Below are 9,430 nucleotides of genomic sequence, written 5' to 3'. Positions count from 1 at the left end.
ATCGATATCAGAACTCCAAATGTTGAAAGTACTTATACTCAGTTCTTTGGCAAGGCAGAACAAAAGTACTGCTAATAGATGCTGCTAAAATTCTTCCAAAATTGATATAATTATTGAGTATCTTTCTTTCAGTATTGCAGAATATTTTAGAACAGTGTTTATTGAAATTAAATCTTAGCTGTCTTAGCATGTCTAGAATAAATATGTTAAACATAGTAATTCTATTTAAGATTTTCGTTACTTACTGGACGTAATCAGCTGCTATAGAAATTTTTAAGTGCTGTCTTGATGAGTATTCTGCTGAAAGTGTACTTCATCTAATTAAATGTATCAAATAACATGTCACATTGTTCCATTGTATCTCATTATTTCAACATTTTCTTTAATGCCTTTTTTTCATTTGTTATCACTTTTGAACGACTCCTAATTTGCATTTTGAGTATCCCTTTTCCGACATCAAAATGGGCAACAAAAACTTTTTGTTCTGTAACGAAAGAGTACCCAAGTGTTTAATAGATAAATTAATGCTCTGGTATCTGACAATTCGAATAACTTGTCCCTTTTCGATACCATACAATTCGACCATACTATCAAGAAGCAGTAATACAACATTTACTCTATTCTATGGGCATTGTTATTACCGAATCTTGCCAATGCTGTGTCCGAGAGTTAGAATAAAATTTAAATTGTTGACACCAAAACTGAAAAAGGTTAACAGAATTGCTGAGATAAGAACAACGACTTCTTTTATTTTAAGATGGCATGCTTGAATAAGTAAATGTGATTTTTTACAAAACTTTGCTATTTGTAAAAGATAATTACGCTTTAAATTGAGTACATCAAAATAAGTTTGATACTTTAAAGTTTATGGTTTCAAAGTTTATTTAAATATAAAATTTTAGTAATAATAATCAAATGCCTTCTGCTAATGTTTGAGATGAAATAACATTCTACATGAAGCAGTGTCGATATTTCGTAGTTCAGATTTTACGACGAATAACTGAAAATATGGGGTAGAACTTGAGTAATAAAGACTCAGTGGACAAACAAAAGTTTGCATAGACAAACAATAGACAATAAGACGGACGCCTGAATGGACTTTTAAATTGGTTGTGGTAATCAATCAAAGTGATTTCTGATGCGTTTACTTCAAATTGAAAAAAAATTAAAAAAAACAACGAAAAGCCGTAATAAAAGACTCGTATATAATAACAGGAAGGAATAGAAAAAAGTGAAAAAGGAAATAAAATGTTAGCTTTTAAATTACCGAGGGAATTGAGAAACGTCAGTCTCATGTTTACTTTTTCTACGCTTCCTATTATTATTATTACTTCTTATATGCTTTTTGTTATAAGAAGACTAAAATATTGCTGGATATTGGATTTTAGCTTTGTGCAAATATTTTCCTTTTATTTTATTAGACGCGTAATACGCATTTGTTGTCGGAAAATTATAACCACAGCTGCGTTTTATGTACTCAGTTTATTGCGCTTGAACATTGCAAGTAGTTAGTAAAGTAGCATTTTATATTGTACTTTATATTGTTGTTGAAGTAAGTAGCACTTTCGTTTTTCCTTTATTAATATGCTTGAAAAGTTTTTCTATAAATACCTAAAGTTTTCAATGGAACAGGAATATAAGCAAGTGCCTTTTTACTTCAGAACACGTTTTGATGTAGAAAAAAAAACTATATGAGATTTTAATGCACGGCAGTAGTTTCCGTATACATCGAGCAAGTTTCATAAACTTCCTTATTCCAAAAGAAGTTTGTTTAAATATTTAACAAATTTGTAAATTGTTTTATTTTCCTTTTTAACTATCGTTTATACTTTGCTATGCATTATATTACTTTTGCAGCTGCAAAGTATTGAATCATTTTGAATTTCAGACCAAACACCAACTTTTATGCTATAAATACTAACTCCATTGATAACTTTTAAAATTGCTTACTAAGGAATTTAAAAGATAAATTTATATATTAATAATAAAGGCTTAAATACAAATACTATAAAATTGGTTTTTATATTTTCAAAACAGTTCACATTCTCTTATTACGAATTACTACAAATAGTATTATTACTAATATAACTAAACCTTTTCAAGAAAACTGTGAGAATTTTTCAGTAGTATTTATACGCATTAATAAATTTGGGGATTTATGTTGAAAAAGGCAGTAGAAAGTTCGCTTTAAAGCACGGTTACAAAAAAAAATCGAGTGTGACAATTTTTTATCATTAAAAGAATATTTTTTAAGAGGTTTTTCGAACAGTAGTGAACAACAACAACAAAAATTCATTTTGTATTATTTTAATTATTTGAATTTTTTGCTGACCATACAACTGTTTCCATTATTGCCAAATAATCATTAGCAGTGGTCTTGGAAATAATTCTTGTATTTAATTATTCGTAACTAATTTTTTGAGAGTAGGATTGAACTTGTGCCCTGCCATATTTGAAGCTCAGAGTCAGCGCTTCTTAAACAACTGACCCAAAGCCGTACTTGACTTTTATGTTCGTACATTTTTTGAAGTTTTTTAAAAAAAAAAATTGAAAAAAAAACTATAAAATATTGATAAAAAAATTACTGAATACCCATTTAAGTACAAAGATTATTAGGTATAAAATAAAGAATATTTAATAGACTAAAATTGGTCTATAACTCAAATTGAAGTAGTCGCTTTTGACGATTCATTGACTGTTCTTGTTTGATTTTTAGATATTTGAGGCAATACTAAAAAAATTTTATAATTATACAATGAGGAAACTAGTACTTACTAAGTTTGAATAACTTTAATTTGAATCACATTTGATATAAATAAAAATGCACAAAAAATAATTTGATTTCGTCAAAAAGAAAGGATAAAAAAATTTTAATAATATAAAAAAATATATGTCCTCAAATTTTATCCAAACTTCATCAGTATTTTATATGCATATCTCTATTTATTTAAACCAAGAATATATTTAAGAATTCAATAACACAGTAAGTGCTTCCATTAGTCTATCTGTAACAATTCCCCAGATATTTGCGAAATGAATTTAAAATTTTTTCTGACATATGCCAATCCATCAGGTCATTGTCTCATTATTGCTTCTAATCTACAATTTCAAGTAAAGTAACACTAAACCATAATTTATATGATTAAATTGCAAAGAAATGACTAAGTCAGCAAACTGAAGTAGAAGTACAAAATCCAAACAAAAAAAAAATGGTTGGGGTAACAAAAAGGGACAGTGAAAAGTGATTCTGCGTATTACATTTTAGTACGCGAAAATTGAAAACGAACATCAATTTTCGACGTTGAAAAACCTATGTACGAGGAACAACAGATGAGTAAACTTACACTCACTAGGGTATGTTTCAAGAATACATTGATTTGGTTAGTTGAAAGACACACAACTGCCAAGTGTTGTTATCAAATGTCATTTTAAATTGCGGATGTCGGTAGCATATGGAGCTGAGCTTCTACACCAACATATACACAGTTCCAGCACAAATGGTATCCCCAAATCTGCGCTGAAATACGATGTTGCTACTCAGCTATTGAATAATGTAGAAATGCCTTGATGATGCGCGCAAGATGAAGTAATCAGGAAAAAATGAGCAGAAGCTGAAAAAATGTACAGACAAAAAATTGAAATAAGAATTGCAAACTTAAAATACCAATTTTTAAACCACATTATCAAATAAATAAGATATGCGTTTGTCAATATTTGATAGAATCATCAATTTTCACAAAACAGTACGTATTCGGTACCGCATAGCGTACATACCCGCATTATACCTTACTGAGTTTAGAGTGAGCGATTTTGGTTTAGATTAGATTACGAAGCATATCCTCCATAGAAACAATGTAAGACTACTGCAGTAGCGGTTTATATGTAAGATATTTTGTTATTGTTTTTCCGCGTACCTTCGCAAAGTAAGGATATAATTTGCGTTTCCTTCCACCGTACCAGGGTACCCTGGTACGGTACCCTTAGTGTATGCCGTAATCCGAATATTGTTTAGAATAAAAAATAAAATTTTTCAAACTTAAGATATTTCACTTGCGTTAAAGTTGTAGAGGAGGATGCTGTCTGTCATTCGCTTCAGTTGACATTTGACATGATTATGCGTTTACTCCGCACCAACAACAACTACTAACCATAAACAGGGGGTTTGAGTGAATGTTGAAATAAATAAAATAAATAATAAGATAAAACGTAGAAATGAATGTGGCCACTTTACACAATGCTGACATAAGCTACTTGTCTATGTATTTGTCTTTGCATTCAAAAGTACGCGCCAGACGACACTAACGCCTTGATTGTGTTGTATTTATCATGCCAGCTGTTGGAGCTGGAGCCGCAGTTAAAGTAGTAACTAAAACTGCAGCTTTTTCTTCGTTCAATACGCTTGTACTCTGACGTGAACTTGCTCTATACAGATATATTCGCTCACAACAAATTCTTGTTTTTGGCGGTTTTTGTTGCACAAACACTTGCAGGCATATCTTTAAAATGTCCTGTCATTTGTACTTTTTACTGTCATCTCAAACAACGAATAAGTATGAATAATGAATTCTAATTTAAAGTGAATACTTGCTTCATTTTATACTTATTACGCAAAGCTTTGCATTACAAATTTATTGTGGTATTGTTTATAAGAAATGAGAATGTCTATTTTAGTTAACATATTCAGATAGTCATACTATGAAAGGCGGCGATGGTTCAGTCGGAATTATACTCATGTACACAGTATTATTTTGCCAACCGAAATTTTAGGATGTAACGTTAATTATCGTTTTAGTTTTCGTTAACTGTTTAAATCAGTAGATATTTAATATCTAATTAATGTCTTATTTTATTTTATTTAATTTTATTTTTCCTTGAAATAAAATATTTGAAATCACTCAGAAATAATGTTAAAATTTATTTTTGATTGGTTGTAAGAAAAAAGATTAAAGCAATGCAAGTTGAAAATTGAACTTCCTTAATAAAAATCTTTAATAAATTGTCCTTAATAATAATAGATAATAGATTTATAATGCCTTTTCAAAACACTTGTAATAAGTAAACTGTATTTTTAGGTAGCCAGGTCATATATAGTAGTAAAGACAAACAAATAAAATATAAGACCTAATCGTTTAACTAAAATTATTAGTTCAAATCATTTTTTTCTAACATATTTACTAACTGCCGCATCTTTACATATGTAGTTAAAACTTACTCTACGAGATTATTTGAACTTGAGGAGTGGGACAATTCACTGAAGCTCTTCTGGTAGTGAATTATTTACATATCAACTTAAACTTAAAAATGTGTCGTTATAAAAAGTAAAGCTCAATTATTAACATTTATTTAAAATTTTATGGTAGAAAAATAAATTGGAAAGATAAATAAAATTTTTTTTATACAATAATTAGCTATCGATCCTTTATTCTATATAATACCTATAATTGAGCTTTTGACAATCAACACAAATTTTAATAGTGATATGTAGTATACGTCATTTTAGTTAACACAAAAATTGACGTCAGCCTAGAGATTGACTCATAGCAATACATATTACTTTATGTTAAGTAAGCAATTAAGAAATAAAGCCCTCTCTCGATAAACAAAAATCACGTTCTACAAGTCTCTTATCATGCCTGTCCTGCTGTATGGTGCAGAAGATTGGACAATTACCAACAGTGATGAGAAGGCGAGTTTTTCGAGAGAAAAACTCTTAAGAAGATCTTACGCGTTGGCACTGAGTATCGAATTAGATGGAACAATGAGCTGTATGAGTTATACTGCGACATTGGCATAGTTAAGCGCATTAAAATTCAGTGGCTTTGCTGTCTTGATTATGTTGTGCAAATAGAAAAAAGTGCTCCGGATAGAAAAGTGTTGCTTCAATACCCGTAGGTGGAAAACTCGATAGAGAACGTCCGCATCTTCGGTGGAAGGATCACGTTATCAATGATTTAGGGGCGCTCAATACTATCAACTGGCGATAGTATGCAACTGGGCTGGGCTGGTTGGCGGAAGCGGACGCGGCCAAGGACGACTCACGTCTGTAATGGCCAACTAAGTAAGAAAAAAAGTAAATACATAGTACACGCCATTATTGTTAAGGGGTTAGTATGACAAAAATAAGTTAACAAATACAGAAATTTTGTAACAAAAAATATGTCTGTACCGTTAGCTTGAGTTACAGATATATATACGACTAACTTGATCTAAATGAAACTAAGAATTTTATATTCAATCTACCATATATATTTCCCATTTCATATTTTAAATAAAAAAGACTTGATCTGAATGTAACTAGGAATTTGAAATTCAGTCTGTATCTGTTTGTATCACATTTTCTTCATTTTTTTTTCTTCATTAGTCACAAAATGTGTTTACTACAAATATACCCTTTTTGTGGTAAGTTTTCACAATCTTAACATATTCAGTAGGTGTTTATTTAAAGATATAATGCGGAGTAAACGCAGGAAGCTTTTTAGCTCAAAAGCACATGAAAAGACTTTAATACCTTGCGAGTTTGGTCAGTGTTTTAACACAGTCAAGCTAGAATTAACTCAGAATGAAAGGTTTACTGTGCAGATCCAAGTTAAAATTTGGAAACATCTTCTGCCACTAAAACCAACCAATCAGCAGCGTTTCAATCACCAAGGCTCTGACTTCCTTGCTGTATTGTTCATCAGTTGATTTTGATGGTCGTCTAGGGTGATTTTTGCCTTCAAGGCTTTTACTCCCTTCTTTGAATTGTTTATACCACTAGGAAATGTTTTTTTTATGATACAGTCTGGTCACTCAAGGCCTTCTGCAGCATTATCAACGGCTCTCCAGTAGGAATTTAGTTATGTAAACAAATTTCAATGCTTCTAAACATAATTGACATTATAAAAAATGCTTAATTAATGTTATGTTGTTCTTTAAATACTTGCGTAAATATTGGACAAATGCAAATATTGACATGAAATTTAACACTTTTATATAGATGGATTACAAATTTTATAAATATGAGAGTGGTAGTTCAAAGTGTTTATCATTGAGGGTATCACAATTCAGTTTTAAAACGTCACTTGTACAATTAGTTCATAACAAGTAGAGAATCACTATATAAGTTGTAATATTCATCCTTTACTTAGCTTTTTTCATCTAGTAATACCTTTAATAAAAACTTGAAGGACAACAGATCATTTTGCACATTCAACAGAAAATATACTAAAAACAAAAAAAATGAATTTTGACTAAAGCCATAGTCCTATATGCATTACAAGTAATGCATATTTTGCAAATATAAGTTATTTTACAAAGGCAGTCTATGACAATAAGATTAACTTTTTTAGCATGTGATAACTTAACGATGAAACAGAAAACCCTTTTTCATTTGCTATGCATCAATGACTAAAATGGGAAAATTTTCGCCAATGTACTCAAACTTTTATAACAACTGTACCAAGAGCACTTCATAAAAGTGTCTTATGTAAATGTAACTGAATTTTGTTAGTATAAGAATTCTCCATGTATGTATTTGCACAAAGTTAAACATATTTTTTCTGTGATAAAAAAGCGAGTCCAAATTGGATCTGTGATTCAGTTAAGCAATAAGCCAGTGTCAAAATTATTCTTCACTCAGGATGACTTTCTAAACTAAATTCTGAATTTTAATTTTTATTAAATTTTGCATGCATATCAGTCTATTTATTTATATTTTATTTTATTTATTTATTTATATATGTGTCTACAATTGCATATACATTTTTTTTTTATAAATATACACTGTATAAATTTTCTACGATATATAAATGTTTGGATTTGTGTTTTTTATAGGGCAATATTACTGTACACATTACCTATACCCTTTCTTTCAATTTGTTCTAGAAAATAATATTTACCTACATCTTTTTGATGAATACCTATCATAGTATATAATAAAGATTACATTGGTATGCTGAGTTCGGCTTAGCTCAGATTTAGCCAATGTGTTGGATAATTGGACATTATTCCCAACTAACCGATATTGTAAAAAGCCAATTTATCTATCTGTCATGAAACCGATTTGGATATGTAGCATACAGCTATTTGGCTGTTCGAAACAAACGAACTGAGACATCATATAGCGATCGATATGGGACAGCTCAAGGTATACATAACGACTTTAACACCTTTATAGGTGTTAAAGAAATCATATAATAAGTAGCTGCTGGGCATGAAAAACGACTAGTCAGTCACCCCAACATAGAAGCTATTAATTTCTAAATATTACTAATGAACTGAGAACTCTAAAGCGAACAAAACGTCATGAGTTAATATAAATAATATGATGTACTGCTTTATTTTTATGAAAGCTGAACACTGGTTCAGTAAATCCGCCCACAGCTCTCTCAATAATTATTAAGCACACCTCACTAGTAGTAACAAGTTAACACATAGTTAATATATCTTCTGCTCAAAAAGTACTCGGATTTTGTAAATAAAACACACAAATTTAAATTACACTTTTCGTAGGCCCGTGCAGGTATGGCTTTTAGCGAATTCTCTTTTACTGATTCAATCGACTCAAAACGATTACCACGAAGGGGCAATTTGAGTTTCGGGAACAGGAAAAAATCGCACGGATCTAGCTCTGGCGAATATGGTGCCTGAGCGATGACAGTGGTGCCGTGTTTGGTCAAAAAATCGCGTCCAACAAGAATTTTCCATAGTAAAAATCGCTAAATGCACTTGAGGTAGTCTCACATTAACAGTTGCTGTAAACAAACTAATTGACAGATGGCACTCAAATTTGTACCATATGTCAAGAAAGGGTGTACCAACATAACAAAAAAAAATTTTTAAAAAAGGTCTATTATTTAGGAAGTAGTTAACAAACAACAAAATCCGGATACTTTGAAGAAGGTAGTACTATACACGTACCAGAAAAAATGGTTTAAAAAAATAAAAATGCTTTAGTCAATTTGATACTTCCTGTTTCTTTATATTTGGTATTTTTCTTGACCTGGACATATTCACTAAGATTTAAAGATTTTCTTTGCGAACGAGGAAGATATTTTTCTTCAGTGTTCTGAATAGTGGGGATACTAATGGCATAATATAGATCAATGTCATTAATAGTGATTACAAAGTCTATATACTCTAACGTCGACGTTGATAGGTGTTATATTGAAAGAAGCATTGCTGAAGCCCTCTATTATCTAAGGAGTTGAGAACCATTGTATCCACTGTTGATGGAGGCACTATTTATACCAACATTGCGACTGAATTTTTTGTTATATTTTGTATGGTGTTTAGTCTGTAGGTATATTTAATATCATTGTGTTGATTTTAACCCCTTATGTTTAGGGATTATTGACAGAACATAGGATAGAATATTTAAATTATTATAGTTTGAAACGCGAAACTCTTGGTATTGAGAAGTGCTACTAAATACCCAGTGTTGTTTTTTGGA

The sequence above is a fragment of the Teleopsis dalmanni genome, chromosome 1 (assembly GCF_002237135.1).
Source record: "Teleopsis dalmanni isolate 2A chromosome 1, ASM223713v2, whole genome shotgun sequence".
Lineage (NCBI taxonomy): Eukaryota > Metazoa > Arthropoda > Insecta > Diptera > Diopsidae > Teleopsis > Teleopsis dalmanni.
This window is presented reverse-complemented; position numbering follows the sequence as displayed.